The 23,958-nt window shown below is 38.6% G+C and overlaps 2 long non-coding RNA genes across 2 annotated transcripts; both read right to left on the bottom strand.

Moving 5' to 3' along the window:
- Positions 1-2,438: 2,438 nt before the first annotated feature.
- On the bottom strand, positions 2,439-10,175 carry LOC133223037 (uncharacterized). Its single transcript, XR_009728450.1, has 2 exons — positions 9,051-10,175; positions 2,439-4,091 (listed from the first exon to the last, which is right to left on the bottom strand). It is a non-coding gene; the product is annotated as an uncharacterized LOC133223037 (long non-coding RNA).
- A 1,104-nt stretch (positions 10,176-11,279) lies between these two features.
- On the bottom strand, positions 11,280-18,925 carry LOC133223036 (uncharacterized). Its single transcript, XR_009728449.1, has 3 exons — positions 18,801-18,925; positions 16,090-16,266; positions 11,280-11,375 (listed from the first exon to the last, which is right to left on the bottom strand). It is a non-coding gene; the product is annotated as an uncharacterized LOC133223036 (long non-coding RNA).
- Between the last annotated feature and the right edge of the window lie 5,033 nt (positions 18,926-23,958).

Raw genomic sequence — 23,958 nt, 5'->3', positions numbered from 1 at the left:
AACAGACTGAAAGCAGACTATCCACAACAAGTAAGAAACATGAAGCAGGAGGACCAAACACTTCAGATGCGTAACAAACAGGTTATCTCAATGTTAATATTTTGACCAATGTGACAAATTTCTGGGAAAGCACGAAGAAGCTAATTTTAGTGGATGACTGAAGAATCCTACCTTGGATACAAATTCTGCAATGGGAATTGAAGGAATAAACATAATGTGATACCAGAAACAAGAGAATAGGAGTATATAACAATGCCAAAATCATAAAAAGAAAGACATTTGTGGGAAAAATAGTCCTAAACATAAGTACTTCAGCGGAGTGGGTAAATGGAAAAGTGTGTTACTAAAGATGCCTGCAATCTGGTTTACTCTTCCATCAATCCATCTGATATTTCTGCAGTGCTGTCTGCCATTATTCTTTTAATTTGATATTGCCACTTGTGTGTCATGTGAAATACCGTTTGAATGCCAAGGCAACTGAGATTCTGGCACACACTGTTGACAGCTGTTTTGAAACTATGAATATGATGTATACTACATCTGGTGAGGTTGGAGTGGAAAAGTATGGTGGAAAACAACAATTTCTCTTTTGGGACTTTTGGGAAGGGTTTACAGTATCTAAGTCCCTTATTTATTTATGGGACTCTCCAATTACCTACCCATACAGATGTTCTTGTAAAATCAGACCCAAAGATTGATTCAAGTATTTCTGCAAAGCTGGTTTGTTCTGTGGAACTAGGGAAAATGACACAGAACATGAAAGAAGAGAGATGCTTGAATGAGTTAAATCGGTGAATCAATAAATGATCTAAAAATATTTTTTCATTAATTTTCATGACACAGATGTGACTATGCCAAGCAAGGCATCATGTGTTCTCAAGCCTAATAAAGTCTAATACCTATGACTCAGTAGCAGCAGTGGCAGCAGGCCTCCTGGAAGCTGAAATGAATAATCAAGGGATTGTTGGTGTTGGGCTGATGTTGTAGGCACTACTGAGGAAAAGAGAGTGAAACCACAAAAATGTGCTTTATGAAGTTTGGAGCATAACAGCCAGGTAAGCATGTTACCTCTGACTGTTCTCCATAGCTGATTTCTAGAAAAGAAGTCTGAAAGAAAAACCAATAAATAGATGATATAAAAAATATAGATGCTAGTAACAGCATCTACTGGGGACAGTGTTCCAAACCCACCCTGACCGAGAAGTATATAATCTTTAGAAAACTGTTGCCTCTTTGTGCTTCAATTTATCCTTTGGCTACCAAATTGTTAGAGCCTTTATATTGCAGTTTGCTGCACAATAGTCCGTCTTTATGAGGAGAAGAGAAGAAATGCTTAATCCTTTCTAACCTTACCCAGGTAATCCTTGGAGCTATGAGATGCAGACTTGACACCAATAGATAGGGCTGGACCTGCACTTAGGTATCGCACTTTCATGGGATATTATATGTAAAAAAGTAAAAAAAAACTATTATATGTAAAAATGGCCTTTATTTTTGCTGTGCTTTTACAAACAAGCTGTTAGTCAGAACCTAAGGGTTGCCTTACCAAGTGCATTTGGACTGTGACTCTCCTTCTCAGAGAAGCAAGTAAGACAACCAAGTCTGGGATGATGGAAAAAACTTCAGCTACATCTTGGCTCTGGAGTCTCTCATTGGTTTTTCTGTTCAGTTTTCTGGTTGCTAGGAGTCCTTTGATATGCTCCTAATGGTTCTGTGTATTATACTAAGGTAAGACAGATCAACCTGTTTTTTTAACTTTGGGCAACGCCAATGTCTAAGCTTAGACAAATGGCTGGGTGCAATAGTGAGTGAAATGTATCTTGGCCAGATTCACTAAGCACAGAAGATTCCACTACAGTTTGCTAATGTTTGCTACCAGATAATTAAAACTAAAAAGGACTGGAATGCTGTTTCTCTGCATTGTTTTTTCTATATAGAAGGAGAACTAACAGAAAATTAAAAATGAACAGATCATGTAGAAAGAAATCCTTGATCGGTTTTGAAACTTTTACTCTGAGTCCCTAAGACACTGAAGCCTCTGCAGCAGATGGCTTCCACCACTGGGGCCCCCAGGGCCTCCTGGAACTGCGTATTTGAAACCAAAGATAACTGATAGTTTAGTTCAGAAATAATATAAGAATTAAATGTTTTCTTTGCAATCTGCCTTTCATCATTTTAATTTTCATACAGATGGATAAATTTAGGCAAAACGCAGCTAAGATACAGCTCTAAAAATACTTACTTACAAACAAAAAACACTGAAATAATAGGAAACAGTAAAGGACAAAAGACTTATTTTTCCATGGGGATGCAGGAGGTGCATATGGACATCCATGATGAATAACCAATGATTTTGAAGAGATCTGGTTGCCACAAAGAAGTGTAAGTATTTATGAGTGCATAACGTATAAATAATTAAAATATACATAACAACATCATAAATGTCAGAGAAATAATTCAGGCTTTCATTATATTATTATATCATGCTGAAGCTAACAGTTTCCCATTGCTTCCTCAATAATTTGAAATAATGATTTAATGCACAGAATGAAAAAAAAAGTTAAATGTTCAAATTCAACCACAGAAGTTCTGGAAACCATATAACATGTGGGTGCTGAGTAAACTTTAGACCACCCAACCATCATTTGGCCATTGGTTCTACAAGTAAAACCTCACCAGCTTATAGAAGTCTGAAGTACTACACAGTTTTTCAAAGTTATTCTTGATGGGGGTAAACAGAAAATGAACATTTCATAGAGGTAAAATAGTAATTTGAATGTTCCCCGACGTTTATGGGGATAAGAAGCAAGGTTTATTAAAAGTAACATATCCAGGGAATATACAGGTCTCTCATTTAACAAACAGTAATGTACTTATGATCAACAAGGTTTCTCTTCTTAAAATGTGCAGTGAATGGAGCTGAGTAGATTTGAGATTTTCTCAATTTCTTTTTCCTAACAGCAGCTTTCACTTAATGTAAAATCACTGTGGCTGACACAAAAATCTTTTAAATATGTAATTTTCCCAAAACTAAAGTCAAGTTCTTTTGCTCTTTCTTTAATACACATTGATTAGACTGAGTGTCAGAACTCAATTAGGACCATCTGATGATGGTGCTTGCTTGGGGAAATTGACTACATCAACAGAAGCACTAATATTTTATTTCAGATAGAGAAACTCTTTCTGTTGAGGCTGCACATTTCTGTGCACTGGAATGATTTGGATAGAATTTCACCCCAAAAATCTGAACACTTACATTTTGTATTTCTATTTGCTACAGGGCCTTCAACAAGGAGATGCAGTGCTGTCAGGCTGTCCTAGGCTCCACTGAATCTCTTGAAATATGACCAGAGTGGAAGTTTATTTTGATGACCGCCTTATTCTTAGTTGGCAAGGACTTCTGCATTTCCATGAAACAATGCCATTGGCTTCAAATACAAATACAGTCTTGAAACCTCAGTGACATGGTTTAGTGGTGGGCTTGGCAGTTCTGGGGTAATTGTTGGATTTGATGATCTTAAAGGTCTTTTCCAACCTAGCTGATTATAAGATTCTGTGAAACTGGAAGTGAAGAACGAGCACAGTGCCATGCTTGAACAAGAATATACTCTGGTGAAGCCACAGAATAAAGCACTCAGTGGGAATCTCCAGTTTAAGCACAAAAGCGAAGACAGGTCTGGATTTTCTGTAATAACCACCACCAAAGCATCTAAGTACATCCCAAATGCATCCCAGATTGACTTTATCCAATGTTCTGTTCTTTCTTCCATACCCTGTGGAGCTTCACTGTCCTGAGCACTGATGTAACACTGCTAGAGAAGAAAGGGTCATCTCAACACCTTGACAGCTCCTCTGCTGCAAGGGGGATTTGTGGAACTGGACAGAGTTGGGAAACACTCCATCCAGGCCTCAAATGGTGTGGTACAGTGAGGTCAAACTGTTGTTATGTGGCACAACACAGCTCTGAAGATTGATATAATGTAGTGGGAACACAAGAGATCTTCATCTTCCCATTGACCCTTTTTGCTTCAGAGACATATCCAGTATTCACGGCTGGCGCTGTGTCTCCAAAATCCAGGAGGATGAAAATACTTCGAAAAAACCCAAGAAAATGTCAATAACCAAAGCAGTCGACTTCCCAGCCACTTCGTTATGCATTATAAAATACTCGGGATACTTCTATTTTAGGAGAAACATTCTGGATTGATAAATAGAAACCTGAAATATTTGGAAAGTACTACTCTCAAGAATAAGTTTTTTAGGAGGAAAGCCCACAGTTCCAAAAATGCATCAGACCTGGAGTGCTACAGTGTGTAGAAGAACTTAGCCAGCTTTATTTTTTAAATATGCAAGGACACAAAGTGAATTTCTGTTTTGCTCTGAAATTAAGCAATATTGATTTTATTTTTATATGACACTAAAAGATGTCTTGTAACTAGAAGAATGTACTGGTTTTGTGTGAAACAAATGTGTGAATTAAGAGTTTTTGAATGGACGGGACATGGAATCATTAATAAAGGATCATCCATCTTTTTCCCAGAACAAAATGTTAACAGATCAAGTTTAAAAACATGACTTGCCAACCCCCTTTCCTTCCAATCCACTTTTTTTAAGACATATTGCATCTTAATTAATTCAGTTTGGATTTCTTGACATTGATAGTATTACCATTTTAGCAATTCTCCTGTCATCCATAAAGTCTGCTATGAAGCCTAGATCCAACCTTGCTTTCCTATATAATATATAAACAAAACCATATCTTAAAAATTAGAATGAAAACAGACAGAAAATGGATATCTTTTGCCTGCCATTTCAGGATAGCATAGGCAATGTTCATGAGTCCTCTAACTCAATATTTAACTTGTTTTAATTTAACTTATTTTGTAGTATCACAAAATGTGCCTTAGAATCTTTGGCTTTCATTTTGCAACGGCATCTGCCTGAGTAGATCCTTATGGAGTCCCCTTCCTGAATGAGAGCTTAGATATTGTAAATCTATCCCAGTCATCCCTAAAGAGAAATTGGACTTTTCCACTGTCTGCACTCAAACCTCAGCACCTCCAGATGTAGCACGCATTGAAGCCTTCACTTCAAAACAGCTGTCAAGAATGTGTGCCAGACTTTCAACTGTCATGCCATGTAGGCAGAATCCCACACGACATAGGAATGGCAAAATGGAATTAAATAATGGTACATGATATGAAAAGAAAAATGCAATAGAATTGCAGAATGGTGGTGGTCATGCTCCCTGACATTACAGAATTCAACATTTCTCTGTTGGAGTGAGTTTAACACCAGACAGTTCTGAAAATCATGAGGTTAAGAGGTAACTGCATTTCTTGAGAGGAGAGTAAATTTACCTGCCTAATGTATCTTAAGAAAGATGGCCTAAAATTTATCTCAACTCTTAACTTGTCTAAAATGCTCGTTGCATTTAATTTAGCTGTTACTTACTGTGCATATAAGGCTATGCTGTTCATGAGTGATGAGGTATAGAGTGTAACTTGTGGCCTTCATGTTGTGGTGTAAAAAAACCCTCTGAAACTGCTGTTACAGAATTTGGAATTATTTCATCAATTACTAACACTCCTCCTAAATAGAAGTAGAATTTTAGTGAGTAGTGTGTTTGATGAGATAGATTAAGCTGACAACTTTCATTAGGGAGACATACAACCATTGTAATACTCTTCCAAACCAAAAGGTTAGTCTTAAGAAACTAGACACTGATGTTGGCAGGTTCAGAGGTATTTTTTCAACTTTATACAACAGTTCATCTGTGCCATTTTAAATAACTCAGGAAGTAATATACTGAAATATATACCGATGGCCTGACACTGAAAGAAGCCAAAGAATAAGGAAAATTTAGATGGTTCTGATCAAGTGGTTTTATTTGTCGGATGCTATGACACCAGAAGCAAGCAACTTGAAACTCAGGTAAATACTAGGAATTAAGTTTTGCATTGGATTTTGGAATAAATGCCACCGTAAAAATGGGTATTCAAGGAACATATTGTGAGAATTATTTCATTAAAGATCTAGATGACAAAGGGTTTATTTTTGTCTAATAGCACTGTAAGTTATCAGTTATACAGTATAAAATAAATTGAGGAAGAGCCCTCTCAGAGGACTCTCTAGACATTGCTTTTATACAAGATCAGCTCAGGCCAGATGATCTAATAGTCCCTTGTGACAATAACATCTATAAATCTACAAAAAAGTTTTAATAAAACATAAGACCAAAGATGATCTTGTGTTTCTAAGTCTTTTGAGCTTTAACATTCTCTGCCTCCCATTTTGTGTTTATCCCAAAGCACTTCAGCTTTTTATTTCAAATTTTCTTCTACATTTAAGCACACTGGTTGCACTGGTAGTCCACTTTCCTGTTGTTATGATTGAATTCAGTAACCTACCAGTCACAATTTCTATTATGGTGGTGCTGCAACTATTTAAGCTTCTTTTATATTATTTGTAAACTTAAACAGAATGTTTAAAACAAAATATTGGATCATCTAAATACATCACAATGGAAGATGAATACTGTATAGATTTTTCCCTGCCTCCTAATTGTACAACTTTCATGCTATCTTAAAAACTTGTTCCTTGTTCTTAAATAAGAATCCTATTAACTTCTCATAGACATAACGCCCTGCTAGTTAGCTCTAAATAATGGGATAATTTCATTATTATAGTATTTTAGGTATGTCCTGCTAACCTATAACTTTAATTGTTGACACTACCACTCATTATATTATCTGTTCCCTGTTAATGTAGCCTGTCCTTTAATTCCTGCCAAATGGCACTCATCTACTTCTTCAGAGTGAGAACTTACCCTATTCAAAATAACTATGATTTCTTGAGTGTCACTCAAGTAGTATTTCACTCATTCAATATTGCAGTTTTTATTGGGTGTCACTCATGGTGGTCAAGGAATTCTGCACAGGTTTTCCTAATACAATGTCAACTTTTTTATGACAGGTCATCTAAACATAACAATGCTTTTGCAGGGTGGGTTTGCCTTTTATGTTTCTGAAAGAATGTAGTGATTGTGTAAAGCTAATACAAGGTTTGGGCATTTATTTGTTTTTTAAATTAGTTTTGAGAATATTCTACAATAACAAGAAAATTCGCCTGTTCAGATTATAATAATGAATGTCAGTTCAAGAATCTACATAAAAAGGTGGACTAAACTAGTTTTCTTTTGCTTTGTATCCACTTAACAGCAACAGGAAGCACTCAAAGAACATTGTACTCACTTGACTTTTGTATACCAATTTCACAGACCCAAAGAATTGTACTTAAATTAGCTGCCAAACCTGGGTTTGTTGCCAGCCTGAGCACTTTCAGTTTATCACCAGCTGACCTGCTGCTGTAATTCTAATATCCACTTTCTTGCTACACACTCACAGTTCCTTAAGAATAAGATTCCATGGTCACTTCAGCAAATCATAGAATGGTTTAGGTTGGACAGGACCTTAAGATCATCTAGTTCCAACCGCCCTGCCATAGGCACCTTTTTCCAATGTGTAAATCTTGGTTAAAATATGCCTGGAAAAGACTGTTGTCTACAAAGCACCCCAATATTCATGGAGCTCCTACCTGTGCTTATAATCTCTATAAGGTATTGGAATCACTAACTTTTTATGGGTATCTGTATCTTAAGCTGACAGCATCCACTGTAGCCTGATGCTATTCCAGTTGGTTTCCAGCAGAATTCATGCGATTGGGCAGAGTCTGGATCTGATTTGGAGGATGGCGATGGAAATAGGGATTGTTAAAAACACCCCATTATCATATGGTCTGGTAGTTGGCTACAGTGCTGTTCTACAAACATGATTTAGTACAGATGTTTCATTTAAACTCTAGGTTTATAAAGGTACATATTTTTTTGGTTTACTCTGATTATAACCACAGTCTACTCCTCCCCAGTAATCAACTGCTAGAATTTGTCAAATGTTGTCATTTAATATATGGGTCACTTCCAGTGCTGTGTTTGTTGCATGGAACGCTCCACTTCCATAGAAACAGATGTTTCAACTTAACAGCAAAAAGAGCTAAACAAGTGCATGTGAAGGCACCGTGCAAATAATGTGTTTCATTTCTGTTATTTATAGCTGTCTGCAGCTATCATAATTTTTTTATTTGAAAATTATTAAATCAATTACAAGAAGTTTATTTGCAGATACTGCCAAGAATGATGCATGCTAGGTAACTGCTTCTGGGGAAAACTCTCTTCGTACTGGCCATTACAAAGGCGTTTAAGTGAAGCCAATGCATTTCTGAAAGGTTGCAGTATGACAGTGTTTATACAACCAGCTTTCATGCATATGCAGAAAAAGCTTACCCTTTTTAGATCTCCCAACCCTCTGGCAGATATGCCAGGTGACAGGGACAGCGGATCTTCATTCCCAGCATATCTGAAAAGGGCAAGGCCAGCTGACACGGTGGTTAGAAAGAAGGCCCTGGCTGGAAAAAGGCTGGGCTGAGAGGATGGGTTTGTTCCTTCTTTCAGTTTGATTTAACTCAGATACATCCCATCTAACTCGGGAGTTAAGGTTGTATGAAAAGCTAGTAGCAGCCTTATCTAGAATGCAATGGGGGCTGGTGGTGGTGGTGGTGGGGGTTATGATATTTTTTTGAAGCACAGAACTGTTTACACACACCACAATGAAGCAAGAAATCAGCCACCTGTGAAATTCTTTGCTCTTTTAAATTCTACCTGACTAGTTTCATGTCAGTGTAGGAGCCACTCATAACAAAGGTGAGGTTTGAAAACGAGCCACGGTGCATACTTTCCAAAGCACACAGACTGAATAATTTGTAACAGGTCTGTAATATTCCACATCCAGGGGCGGATCACATAAAGAGCAAGCTGTGTGCAACCAAGGTAGCGGCTGATAGCTGATATTGCCTAACATCATTTCCCAAACAAATCCTGTCATTTCTACACTTGAACCATGGGCAAGCTTGAAATACAGCCCAGGTTATTCCAAAAGTTCACTCTGTTCCCCTCTACTGCCCACCCAAATGCCCTGGACATGTACTCCACCCACCTATACTGAGGTTTCTGTGCAGAAGACGGAGACGGGCCAGATGAGAGAAGCATCTCTGTTTGGAAAGCCTCTGTAAATGTGGGACACAAAAGCAGTAAACAAATCAAATGGGATGCCAGACCAAAATGTGTTCCGCATTTGTGAAAATAACAAAGTTGAGTCATAAAAAAAGGTTTATGTGTCTTCTTCTAGTGCAATCCTTCCCAAGGTACTTCCTTTCAATCCTCCTAAAATTAAATCCAGCACAGAGAGCAGCAGTATTTGTGAGTACACAGCATTAACCAAATGACAGCTCCATGTGGCTTAGCACCAAACACAGCTCTGAGGGATGGGCAGGTGTGTCCTCCCACAGCCCTCCTCCATGCCCAGGCATTCTGAGGGACACAGAGATGCCACTGCACTGCACTGCTGTAGTCATTTGCGCCTCACCTGCCATTTGCAGTGGACCCAACCTCAGGAGCCCCGCCAGCAACTTCTTCCCATGAAACTCTCCAATCTCTGCCTCTACCATTAATTCCTGCATGGAAAAACCTCGGGATCATTTCTGTAGCCATGGGAAAGACCTTGGGAAGCCTGCCTCTGTTTGTGTCAGTGACGGAAAGCCTCTTCAGACATCTTTCCAAGGGACTTGTGAAACCACAGGAATCAGCGCACCTCTTGTAAACAGGTTACACAGCCCCTGGGAGCTCCGTGGTTTGGTGTTTGATAACTATACAACAGCAACTGGAAGCAAGATGTAACTGAAAAGCATACAGGTAGTATGAGATAGAATTGCTGTTCAATACCTGATTCACATGAAATGCTAAATGTAAAAAATATAGATTACTGAAAAGTTTTGCCAAAGTTTCTACTAATTCAATTTTATATGAAATCTTGATGTGACAACAAGTCACCCAGGGCTATTCATTAGAAGTGTGCTTTTGCACATCCTTAATGAGAGATGGGAGTTTTTGAAAGTTAGGAAATCTGGAAAGCTTTTTAGCTCTTTTCACTGCATTTCAACTGAATATTTAATGTCTGCACATGGTGAGCACAGTCCAACACAAACTTGCAATAAGGAAAAAGAATGTCAGCTGGTGTTCTGAAAGCCTACTCTTTACACAAAATTAATTAAGTCATCATGACTGTCTGTAGCAGATCAATATGAAGATATTAATATATTAATGTATTATATATTAAGGGGTACGGGCATATTATTTATTCAATTAACTCAGCCTTTTCTCTGACTGCAAGTTTTCTTCATAGCAAGTGCTATAAATTTGTTTCGCATTCTTTTTTTGTCTTAAAATAAAGAAGTCAATTTATGGTACAATTTACATGATTGACAGCATTCATTTAATACTTGAAATTTAGAATTCCATTGTCTACCTGAGTCACTATCATTATTTCCAGGCTTTGTTGGATAACTTAACATTTAGAAAGTGGGCAGAGGGCCTCATTCATTTAGTGGGACTTTCATTCCTTTAGAAGACTGGTTAAAGAAGGAAGATCTATTACACTAGCACTGCATAAGCAGATTAAAGGAATATTAGGGCATTACATACTTTTTCTTGCTTTATTAAATAATAAAATATTTTCCTATATATATGACCTTCATATTTAATACAGGCTCTTTTCCTGAACAGATGAACCACAAAAACATACTGCAATAAAACCCAACTGATTTAGTAGACCTCAAAATCCAGAAACCTTTTTATGCATCCGATACATACAGTTTTGCCTGCACTTAATAGTTACATAAATCTTTCTTCCCTTGATATGGTTATTTGCCGTAGAGTCAAAGTCTGGAACAAAGATTTGAGGATCTAAATAAATATCAATTAATATTTAAATATAAAAATATTAAATACCAATGAGAAGAAAAAGTCTCACTCCATGATGTTAGGTGTGGCCTCTTTCTGCTTTTATTTCTCTTAAGTAGCTAAATCATCCTCAGGACAAACCTAAAAGGGAAGGAAAAAGTCGTAACAAAGTTACAGTATAATTTCTGTACGTGGCACCATAGCCATGTGTCTTCTTCCATTCTCACAACTCCTTTATTGACTGTAAAAACCAATGAAAGAAAGTATTCTCCTGCAGGAATCCTGGCTTTTTCAGGGATTTGTGTGCTGGATATCCAGGAGTTCAATGGAGCTTCATGCCATACCAGCCTTCTCCATGAGTTTCCTTTCACTCCTCTGATGTGCATGCCCATGCTTTCAAGGTGAAGGCTCACAGGTGTGACTCTTCTCAACTTTTTCATCATTTTACCTACATTTTATATCCTTGTTCTCAATTCCATACATGTGAAAATCTGTGCACTGCAAGCTCCAGTGTCTTCTTGATCTGAGAAACAACCAGACAATAAGAGAGCTGAGACGAGAAACATTTTCGCAGAGCAAAACTACCCTGTGACAGCAGCTTGACAATAACCATTGTCATACAAAATTACATTAATCTATCATCCTGTTTCCACTATGTTAGTTTCTATTTTTTGTTTTCTTGAGTTACCACCACTCACCACTGTTATTTTGCAGCAAAGAGTTAAGATACAAGAATAGAAATTATCTTCACATGTGCATCTGTTGTCTCAGCAAGACCCGTCTCCCACCTTCAGCATGTGCCTGCACACAAAACGCAGATGAGGAAACTCATCTCCTTTGGTGCACACCGGACCATCCCCCTGAGAGGGGAAGCAGACAGCCACGCATGGGAGGTATCACCAGCAGAAAGTACCAGCTCAAACATGACAGTTTCAGGCTTTGACTTGTGTCTGCTGCTGCTGCTGTGCACTTAGAATCATAGAATAGTTTGGGTTGGAAAGGTCCTTAAGAACATCTAATTCCAACCCCCCTGCCATGGGCAGGGACACCTCACACTAAACCATGTCACACAAGACTCCATCCAACCTGGCATTTTCCACAGACCTGTTCCCAAACCTGGTCCAAATGGACACAAACGTTTAACACACACATGACCAAGGTGTGAACCAGTTTGATTCCCCTCCATTACTGTATTTAACATGCATTCATTCAATGGCAAGATTCAAGACTGCACGCACCTCTGTCATTCCCCTTGAGCCCTCTTCACACACCCTAATCACTCATAGCGGTCAAAAATGTACAGTTACATTAACTGGGACACTGCTGCAACCCACAGGTAGATATGTCTGTATGCTTTAAACTTCATTAAGATCAATGGAAGATCTAAAAAAAGTAAGAAAAAAATGCAGGATGAACAGTAAAATCAGGTGAAGTCCTGGATGAAAAGCCCTCAAAATCTGAGTCTTGTTTTCTTCAGGTGTTCTGCCTTTGCCAGTAAAGCTGTTGTGTCCTAGGAAAACATATTCATCCCACTGCTTTGTGCTGAGTTCTGCCAGCCCCCACAGCAGCTCTCTTAACCTTCAAATTCTCACTCGACCTGCAGCACTGTCAAATTTGGTAGTGCTGCAGTTGCTTTGATGGGAATTTCAAGCAGTTAATTCTCAAGAGTTAAATTGTTTTTCTAAACTACCTAAAAAGTCCAATTTCTATATAGAATTTCAGAAATAAACTTGTCTATTAAACCCATGTGGAGCTAAATGCTGTGTAGTTGAAACTGACATCTCTGGGAGAATCTCAATTGGACAAAATCCACAAAACCAGTATTTCAAAATGAATTGCTATTATTCTGGAAAGTTGTCATTTAGAGGGTTTCAGGATAGTATTTGCTGATGCTATGTTTGGTATTTTATTTTACATTATTTTATCATGTCTTGTTTAAAGAGTTGCTTTACCTTTTCAGAATCCATAAAGATACGATCATTAAGCTCACATATAATTTTCACTGAAACAATTTTTATTTCCTTCCTAAGCCAAAAGACCTTGTGTTTGATAATGAGACAGCTGGACATATAGATACTACATGTGCATAATGTGCATTACCATCACCATACCTGAATAAAGCCGAAGTGAAAGTTATACAAAAATGAGAACTAATATAATACAGTGCAAATAATATTTTTAAAATCTACATCAAATTTTACAATACCTTCAATATACTTTTCATCAAAATTAAATTTAAAGGAAATATTTCAATATAATCAAAAGCAACATTTTCATAAAAAATATTTTATGAAAAATTTCTAACTTCTGTAGGGAGTGATCAGAAATAAGGCAATAAGCTTAACTATTAATCCCAGAATTAGGAGATACAAATACCCACTTCTCTTTTATTATTTATCGTGAAATATGAATTCCTGAAAACTGGTATAAAATGGTATAAAATTATAAAATATATTAAATGAGCAGTATTATATGGTAAAACTAAGGGAAATATCTCAACTTATTAACACCTTTTTCCTAAACCCTACAGTCTGTAATTTCAGGGGTTTGAAAAAGGTATAGAAACATGGACATTTTTTATTATATTTTCTCTGGAAAACTCCTTTTATGTGTTTGGGGTATAACAAACTCAAAATTTCACCGATATGCCAACATGCTGTTTTCCCCTGCTGCAAAGTTAAAGCTGTAACTTTCATTAGATGGATCGTTGGTTTCTGCCCCACTGAGGAGCTGAGCCCTCAGCACTGATCACTTATCTCCCTGTCTCATTTTACAGAGGTGCAATGAAACACTGATTTCTTTATGCACTTTAGCTTAGGATGCTAGTGTCCAGGTATTAATCTGATCCTCAGTTTCATTTCTGTTGCTGCAGAGAAACATCTTACCCTTTTACAGAGCGGACTAAATGCTTCCCTCATGTTGTTTTTTGATCTGGCCACTTGTGACTACATCTGTAACCTTTTAGTGCTTTGCAGAGTCCTACCAGCAGAGCACAGGCCAGGAGATGGCATGTTCTCCTGGCTGGGCCATGCAGCTGCAGTCCACAAAGACTTCAAAATGCTTATAGAACCATAGAATCACAGAATAGTTAGGGTTGGAAAGGACCTTAAGATCATCAAGTTCCAGCCCCTCTGCCATGGGAAGGGATACTGCACACTGAACCATGTCACATGAGCAAAAGCCACCTTGTGAGACATGAACAGCAATAGGTATGAATTTACCTGGAGTTATAAGGTGGGTAATATTGAAATGTGCGGCCTCAAGACACACGAGGGGAGTTTTACACGGGATATTAGGAAAAATTTCTTCACCAAAAGGATGATCAGGCATTGGAACAGGCTGCCAGGGAAGTGGTGGAATCACGGTCTATGGAAGTGATCAAATACCGTGTAGATGAGGCCCCCAGTGACATGGTTTAGTGGTGGACTTGGCAGTCCTGAGGTGAAGGTTGGACTTGATGATCTTAAAGGTCTTTTCCAACTTAGTTGACTCTATGATTCTATTATATGAAATGACATTCAGAACTCCACTTTACAGGCAGCTCGCACAGTTACAGTGGGTACGTGTTTCATGCAGGCTCTTTTCAGGATTTTCCATGGAAAGTACCTTCAGCCATATTATCCACACGATGCATCATCGCAGCTCACCATCAACAGAATGAGAACCCCAGATGAGTTGCTGCTGAACTTCCCTCTGATGTCCACTATGGTAAATCTAGTCACATCCTTCTCACAATGATGACAAGAGGGATGGGTTGTCCAGCAACAGCAGGAATTGTCTGGGCTGTGATCAGTCAAAATCAAGCAAAAAGCAAGGTTCTTCTTCCACCTAGAGTTAGAGAGGGAGCAAAGATACATCCAGGAATGCATGTATTTCCTGACAGTGTTTATCTCTAGTGTGATCATGTGTTCCCTGAACAGAGTTCCTATCCCATAGGTCTTCTATACACTCTGCTTTCCATCCCTGAGAAAAGAATGTATCTGTACCAGCAGCTTCTATGTTCTTTTAAACCTCCTTTGCAGCTGCTGTCTGTGCTCACCAACATTGCCTGCAAGCAGTCTCCTCAGGAGGAAAAGTACGCTCATCTTCTGTTAGAAAAATCAAAGCATCCTCTGGAATTGAATAACAAGAATAATTAAAATGAATTTTGCAGACTGTATTTTCTAGTTGTCTGTTCATACCATGATTCAATATTAATTAAAATCTTGCAAAGTTTGCAGACATTATTTTCCTGGGGATTTTTTTTTTTTTTTTTTTTTTTTTTACTTAGCAACAGTGCTATTTTAAAGCAAATTTTCTGTCCAAAATAATAATTTCAAAGACTATAAGAGGTTTACTGTTTTAGGAACACATTACCCCATGATGACAAACAAAAGACTCAATAAAAATGAAAGAAAACCTAAAAGAAATGAAGTGCTTATGGATGCAACACCACTTCCTAAACCATCATCCTGAAATATAGTCAGAAGGAACCCAGTAGGATTCTCCTAAACTCAATAAGCTGTAGACTAGATCTAATTAGGTATGAGTCAGAAGTTGTCCATGCTCACTGTGGAGCTGATTTCTGCTCACCCTTTTGCCAGGGTAAAAAGAAATGTTTTATCTTTGCAGGCTCATGGGACATTTACTGGACTTGAGCCTTTGGAGGGTGAGGAGACAGCAGGTCTGCAAGACAACAGCATCGCAGAGCACCTGTTCACAGTACAGGGAATGGGAGAGCAAGGAAAACCTGCTCCTGCTATGGAAACAGAAATTCTGCAGTCTCATTTTGTTCATTATGGAAACACAGCCGCTGTCTTTTGAGGGTCGTGAGGCGCTGGCACAGGGTGCTCAGAGAAGCTGTGGCTGCCCCATCCCTGGCAGTGTTCAAGGTCAGGTTGGACGGGGTTTGGAGCAACCTCTCTGCTGGAAGGTGTCCCTGCCTGTGGCTGGGGGCTGGAACTGGATGAGCTTTAATGTCCCTTCCTACTCCAACTGTTCTATGATTCTATAGTATTCTCTTCCTATTAAAAAATATAAAAATGAACAAAAAAAGGTTATTATTTGTTCTGATAGTAATAATGATATTTAAACCTGAAATTTCAGCTGCTAAGGCATTCTGGCTTCACAACTTTCCTTAATTCCTATGCAAAAGTTAATTACACACGTGTGCTTGAAGTAACTGGAATTATTCCACTGTACTGGTGGCAAAGGCAGTTTCCAACAAGTTGGTTCCAATGTTTGACTCTTATTTTTACCTGGTTGGGGGGGCTTATCCCATCAGCTGGTGACACCTGCACAGATCCATGGGGTTTGCATGCAGTTCCTTGGCAGGTTCAGACCTCCTTTGGAGAAGACAGCCAGGGTAAATAATCCCTCCTGCCAAGCGGGCTCTGCCTGCTCTGCAGTTAATGGCTTTTGGTAAAATTCAGTCCCTGTCTCAAGAGTCCAGAAGAGAAATGTGAAGCTTTCACCTAACAAAGCAATTTCATTACTTAGAAATCAATCCCTTGCTACGATTTGATAACTGCAACAAAGTTCCCTACCAAATTTGACAGAACTTCTACTTAAATCAATCTATAAGCTTGTACTTAAGCACTTCATTAAATGAAGACTTCAGCAGAGGAAGACAGCAACTGTGAGCTCTTCTTTAGGATAATAATCTGAAATGCTTCAAATTTGGTTTGCAGCCCCTTACGCCTTCTATAGCATTCTGATTCCCTAAATCAGAACTATCATCTGCAGAAAAAGTGAGATGGTGGAAAATTCTCATGCTGGAAATTGTTTCCAAGATGTATTTTTCTTAAACAAGATGCTAAAGGTGTGTATTACAATAAAATTTAAGTTTTACTTAATTTTTATACTAAGTTTTAGTCTGTAAATGTCGAGTGTGTTTAGCACACAGCTCCTGGAATGACTAATCTCCAAACTTTTTGTTGCAACTGTGTTTTCTGAATATATTGCTTTTCCTCGTATATTGTAATCCATGGCGTATATTTTCTTTTTTTTTTTTTTTGTAGTATTAGCCATATCTATGTGGCAAAACCCCTTGTATGTTTATAAGCTCTATCGCTTCTTTAAGATGACATAAAGAGTGTTATTTTAAAAATGGGAGATAATATAAAATTCCTTTCATCACACTTGTCTTTCTCCTTCACTCTTCTGCTTCTAGCTCTACATCTAAATCATTGCTTTCCTCCACGTCTTGGAATAAGTGTTTACAAGACACAACACTTGGATTTCCTTTTTGGGCATGCAGAGTCAGCCCAAGACCTGGGGCTGAATGGCACACACAGATTTTATGCAGAGATGGATAAACAACACCAGAAAAAAAAGGCAAGAGCAAACGTGGTTATCTGTGTATTCATTTGTACACCATTGCATTGTCTTAGTTTAGTAGATAGAAGCACACATATTTAGATTAGCACATACAGTTAGTGGTGGGTAAAAATTTTGTAAAACATTTTAACTGTGCAACACTGACTGCATTCATTTTCTCATTCAAGCTAAAAAAAAAAAAAAAGCTATAAGGCACTGCTGATGGAAGTAATCACAGAACGGTTTGGGTTGGAAGGGACCTTAAAGATCGTCCAGTTCCAGCCCCTTGCCACGGGCAGGGACACCTTCCACTAGAGCAGGTTTCTCCAAGCCCCGTCCTACCTGGCCTTGAACACTGCGAGGGATGGGGCAGCCACAGCTTCTCTGGGCACCCTGTGCCAGTGCCTCACCACCTTCACAGGGAAGAGCTTCTTCCTGATGTCTAATCTAAAAGGCAGCTCTCAGCGACCCTCACACTCCAACAACATTTTTTGCTGGTCAGAGCATAAAATGTTAATTTCCTTGGGCAGCCAAAGGTTATCCCATTCAGGCAAGCACCCCTGAGGAGCAGTTGGATGGTGCTTCCCTCAGGCTGGCCATCAAGAAGGAGCTTTGCATGCAAGGACTGAGACACCACAAGATGCTAAACCACCACCAGCTTGCCCTCAGTGGAAGCCATTTACAGCAGTGCTGCTGGAGAGCTGATCACACGTCTTCTTAAGCGTGGTGCCTAATAATGTTGTTTTTCATGAAATTATGAACTATTAAATCTACGTGACATAGAGATGAGAGAAGAAATGTTCACAGGCCAGTGTAATTTATGAACATGTGCTGCACAGATGTGAAATTTTTCTTGCTATACTTTTGAAAATTTGGATTACATTTTCTCTCCTCTCTCGTGTTCAAGCTCTGTACTTGATGCCTTATTAGATGTCTCAGCAGGGTAAATGGATGATTAATAATTGTTGATGACAGAAATTTGGTTTCTATAAGCTTTAGAGTGAAAGATAAATATGATAGGAATGGTCCTACCTATGTATGACAACTAAGCCTCTTTAAGAATGTCTTTGTTAGGGTTACCCATGATTTATGAGGATGTCACCACTGCCCCTAGATATTGAAAATCTCTTGCAACTTCTCTTACTGTAATCATCACTTTTTCTTCAGATAGCGGGGGGAAAAATATTCCCCCCAAAAAGAAAAGGAAAGAAAGAAAAATTTGCTTTTTTCAGGGCCAGGAAATATTCTATAAAACACCCAACTCCTGACCATTAGGTCATTCTTCAGAGCAATGCATACACCTGTGCTGCCATCTCTCAATTAACTCTTGAGAACAAACCATCAAAACAAGACCATGGTGTGCGTGCGCCAGGAGCCAGGGCTGAGCTACAGGTTCATCTCAGACTCTGGTCCCCAGTTCACTACCGTATTGTGAGGAAAATGAAAACAACAGTTCTGAATCCCTCCTGAGCAGAGATGAGCCATGCTGTCTGGATCCTAGAGAGCTATATACCAAGGTAAGGGTTTGCTTCAAGACCATCTGTTTTGTAATGAGAAGTGGCTGGCCACAGCAACTGAAATCCAATTTCCAATTAAATTCAAAGAAGAGATTTTAATGGATTAGGTAGGTCAATTGACAGGAATAACTCACTCAAAGCAATTGGAAAGATGAAAGCCTTCCCTTATTTTGAAGCCTATAATATTCTGAAATACAAAATCCTCATTTGCAGAAATACATCACTTCTGCTTCTTCAGGTTGTATTTGTTGTATAAACAGGAAAAAAACAACAATTTTGTTAGTAGTTCTGATTTCTCTACGCCTTCTAAAAAGTCACATAAACATTGCCAATGTGACATTTATTTGTTTCTAATAACAACTCCTGACATCTGCAGAACCCTAAGCAGAACTGGAAATCCTATAGTACAAAAAAAGCATAATAGGAACAGACATAAAGGAGAAAACAGGCTGAAAAATAAGCAAGAGATGTCAGCTATAATGGCTGAAAAAGGGGAATCTGCCTTACAAATATATAACAACTTATTTCATACCTATAGTAGTATTACACGTGCTAAACAAATTGCAATTGATTACTCATTATTCTATAATGCAGGTCCCTTTAAATACATAAGCAACTACTTAAGATACTTTTCTCACTCAAAAATTTTGCTCTGAAATTAAAAAAAAATAATAATAAAAGATTCTGTCTGGAAGCTTTCATCTGTCCTGAAGTGAAATGGTTTATAAACTACTACAGTTTCTCCAGCTCTTACTGTTACAGTGTTATCCCCCTTTGGGTTCGCAGGACAGAATCTCTTTGCTTTTCTGCATCTTTTATCTCATCTCCATGACATTTTCAAGAGTTAAATTTGCATGTAGAAAGAGAACCACTCCTTCACACATCTGGTAATTACTCTGGGAAATGTACTGGTACAAGAGACTACAGGCTTAAGAACCGCAGTTGAACTGTATGTCTAGAGATTACTCTTCCTAATTAGTAATTATGCATAATGATAGAAACCTCATCTGGGTTTGTGCTTCAAGAGAGTATGCAGCCTGACAAAGGGGTTTTAATACAGGCTAAGAAGTCCACTTCCTGTTTGTGAAGGAAACATCCATCATGTTAAGGTTTGGCCCTTCCCCTTGTTGCTTTGAGTTCCAAGTGCATGCACACCTGAAAACCTAATGCAAGACTGACTGCAGGCACAGTTAGCCTGAAGATTCAGGAAGGGACTGTGCTGCAAGAGGCTCAGATGATCTGCACTGACACATTGGCCTTCTCCTTCTCCAGGATTTTAGAAAACTCTGCAAATTTATATTCTCTTATCTTCTGCTTTGATCTGAGCTGCTGGGAAGTGTTCCTCCTGAACAATATGAATTACCAAAATCAATAGAAAACTCCCCTTAATTTTAATTGGCTTTGGAACAATGTCTTTTAAACATGGCTAAATCAGCTTTGATTTTGATCACAACTCAACTGTGGACAGAAGGAGTGGAAAATTGAGAAACCCGTGCCAGATGTTGCTCTGCACCGTCAGAACTGGTTTCATTATAAAACCTCACTCCACTGTGCTGAAGCAAAATGACTGCTCTCAGTTGCTTGAGCAGACAGATGAGCTTGAGGTACAGCTCCACTCACATATGGCTCTGTGGCTGGCAGGAGGCATTTCAGGAACACACAAAACTGCTGGTCTCAATAGAAACAAAAAAAAAACACAGTAGGAAAATCTACTCTAAAAAAGAGATCTAAAGCTCTTTTAACCTGATCTCACTCACTGCTGAGGGCTCAGAGAAGCTCTGATGCCCTGACAGCATGTCACCCTTGTGCTGCTCAGGCTGAAAGGAGGGTGCTGGCACTTCCTACCAGCTGCAGCAGCTCCTCTGCAGCCTCTCTCAAGGATGGCAAACTCCTCATGCAAAGATATGTGATAGCCACTGTCATCATACTAGTTTTGTACCAGGATCTCCAGAGCTGAGACCACTGTTAGCTTCCTCTACACAGGCAATTTTCTTCAGCTCTGCCTACAGCAGACTGTCATCTCTGCTCTCCCCTCAGCACAAAGAGGGATTGACAGAAGGGGTTCGAACAAGCTCCATTAGGAAAAAAAGGCAATTTCTTACAGGTGGGAACAAGTATGTTTCAATTCAGAGATACTTCCTCTGGAGCAAAGCTATCACTTAACAGTCTGAAGCAGGATGTGTCTTTGTACTTTTCCAGGCTGAAGCAGGGGAGCGACCTGACCCAACAGTACTCCCGTGGCTTCCCAGTGCTGGAGCACGTGTCTGTCAGGTCTAGCAGCAGGGGTGGAGGGACCGAGCTTTTCAAGTTTCTCCAGCTTCCAAAAACTGCTCAAACTAGCACATTCTCAGACATACAGAATAGTAACCTACTACTGTCCCAGAGCACTGGGCAGACCTTAACTTGTTTAAGGATTATCAGTAGTTTTCAAGCCAATGGAAAACAAGACGTTCAACTGCCCCTGTGTTTCAGCTATTCCTAAATTTTCATGCCACTCCCAAGGCTGAGATGGATGTTCACATTAATTATAGGTCAGTGGTGTTGAAGACAATTAGTTAGTAGATTGGATAGGTTTGGAGTCTTACCACTTTTGGTGGTCTTGAATACCCTTACCCACCTCTGAATTGCGTTATCTTATAGCCTAGCAATAGGCTTTATTTTATAGACAATAGCCTTAGACTATCTTACATCTAGCTCTATAGGATGAGGATAGATGGAGAAATGTACACCACCATGGATACCCAGGTCAGACATGTACAATACAGATGTGCACAGGAATACATTTCTGCTGTTCCACACCCTCTTGCTGTAAATCCCATCTCGGAGAGCTGGAAATGTGCACATTCACAACACAGAATAACACCACATCAGTATTACAAATATTAACAGCTTGACCAAAATCAAATCTAGTTTCTTTTCTGGTTTCCTCTCTTCACCGTAGCTGAGACTGTGCAGTAGTTCTCCCAGGTGGATCAGGATGATAGTGAAGTTTTTTCCATAGAGGCTGATAGAAGCACAGTGATAAGTAGCATAAAGCTATAACATATATGAGAGTTCCTCTGTTTCACATCTGGATTTTTGACGTTTACCAAGCTAAGGATTGAACAGTTTTACAGTTATTTTTTTTTCCTCAGTAAGCAGCTTTATTATTATAAATGCTAATTCATGAAGAATAATGCTAAAGAGAGCAATTAATTCATTCAGGTATTTCTGATCATCTCATAGTTCCCAGCAATAATGTAGAAGAAACCATAAGAACAAAAGATGTAACTTGTGTCCTTATAGTCTATATCCTGGACTGAGAAATCCATGAGCATCTGAAGTAGTATCACATTTAGATACAAACCTCACTCACAGCTTCTCCTTTCAGTCACCTCCAGAATCCTCAGGTTAGTAGCAAACCACAAGGCATAAAAGAAAGGAAAGCATGCATTTTGTAACTGATAAGAAAAAATTGAGCACTTACTACCTTCTATTGATGGATTCATGCTAAACTTCAAATATTCTTGCTTTGTTGCATTTCTAATACGCTGCCCTGTGTTGCTGAGAGGGGAAAAAGGGGACAAGCTTTCTCCTTTCTCCCTTTTCCCAGCTGATCTGAGCTGGGTGCAAAACTGGGGCTCTAAAAACTTTAACTGGTTCTGGGGGGACACACAGAGCCTACAAAGGACTAGTTCCTCTTACACAGGTTAGAGGAATGTAAGTTTTTCTTATATCCTAACAGTGACAAGCACTCAAAGCCCCTATCAGTGGGAAAAGTTGTGGAGGGCATTACAAGAGCATGTAACAAAGAGAGAAATTATCTAAGGGGGAAAAAATAATCCACACAAAAGACTGTAATAACTAGGTGTACACAAGAGTGTACTTCAGCAGAAAAGTATAAAGAAATCAGGATCCCATGTGTTATTATAAAGTAGATGGGTGAAGTAATGCAAAATGTGTTGCATTGAACAACCTTTCATTAGGAGCAGGAAGGACACAGTAAACTATCAAGTAATTCTTCTTATCATGTATGTCTTTTATTGCTTTTGAAAATAACCTGGCTTGCCAGACTGATCCTTGCTGTGGGACAGAAGAGCCTCACATTTATAACAATAGTCCACAAAGAATGAGTCAGTGGGGAACCCTTTGTAAGATGCATCTTTGACAACACTTTGCAGGTTGAAATGTGTTGCTTTTTATTCTCTCTTTCATAAGCAAGTACAAATCCAAACTATAACTTTTAATGGCAGGCACGTTGTGTATAACTGAAGCAGTTTCTTGTAAATACGTGAATGTAACGATCTAAGGCAGACTTACCCCAGTGAATGACAAAAATGAAAATATAACCCTGAGTTGCACTGGTGTGTGCTCACGCAACACACACCTACTGGGACTTAGCTTAAAAGGTTTTTGAAATAGTTTTTTCTCTAATATTTATTTAAATGGAAACTTTCCCAGCTGTTGATGGCAGATATCATATGCTTGTGGTGGCAACAAAAATGGCAATTTCTCTGTTCCTGTGGAATGTCTTGTTTTAGCTGTGTGAAAAGAAACACCATATTGTAAAGCCGAACTGGAAGCCTGTCAGTGACACGAAAATAGGGAAGAAATTTAATTGTTTCCATAATTCCTTATTTGAATTAAATAAATCTACTCAGACATAAGACCCTAAAAACGGGAAAAAGCTGCAGATGTTATGAAATTAAACAGTTTGTGGTTCTCTTGATAGCAAATCTTATTAAATGTGAACTGGTAGGGTTTATGCAAACATACAAGATACAAATAGTAGGATCTTTTAATTTAACTCTGATAACAGCTTCCAAATATAATCTGTAAATATTTAAGCAGGGACAAAAGGTACTGTCTTTTACAGATCTATGTACAGCATTTCATTAAAAAACCCCAAATAACCCGTACTTTCAATTATAGTGTAACGCTGGTAATGCCTGTTGCTCCATCCAGTATTTTCTCATAACGTCTGTTACTTTCTCCCATTTTGTGATTGCCCGGAATTTCTCCTCTTACTTTATCAAAACCAGGCCTGAATCAGTTTGGTTTATTTCTTTCTTCAGACCAAGGAAGAAAAGGCAGTATAATTCCCACTAAATCTTGGAATACGCTTTCTTTTGTACTAGCAAGTATTTGCTTTTTCTAAAAATACTACATGTATCCATTGTTAAAGCTTGTTGTAAAATAGAAACTGAACTGGCAACACTGAGTAAAACCACATATCCAAATCAATTCCTTTGCATCTGCTTTTATTTCTTGGACTTCTTCAACCTTGCTCAGATTTCGGCTCCACGTACCAAG

Source organism: Neopsephotus bourkii, unplaced genomic scaffold, assembly GCF_033783945.1.
Source record: "Neopsephotus bourkii isolate Nb327-2 ecotype Australia unplaced genomic scaffold, CSIRO-AGI_Nbou_v1 NB_1630, whole genome shotgun sequence".
Taxonomy (NCBI): Eukaryota; Metazoa; Chordata; class Aves; order Psittaciformes; family Psittacidae; genus Neopsephotus; species Neopsephotus bourkii.
Note: the sequence above shows the minus strand (reverse complement) of the source record. Positions and strands in the feature narration are given on the sequence as shown.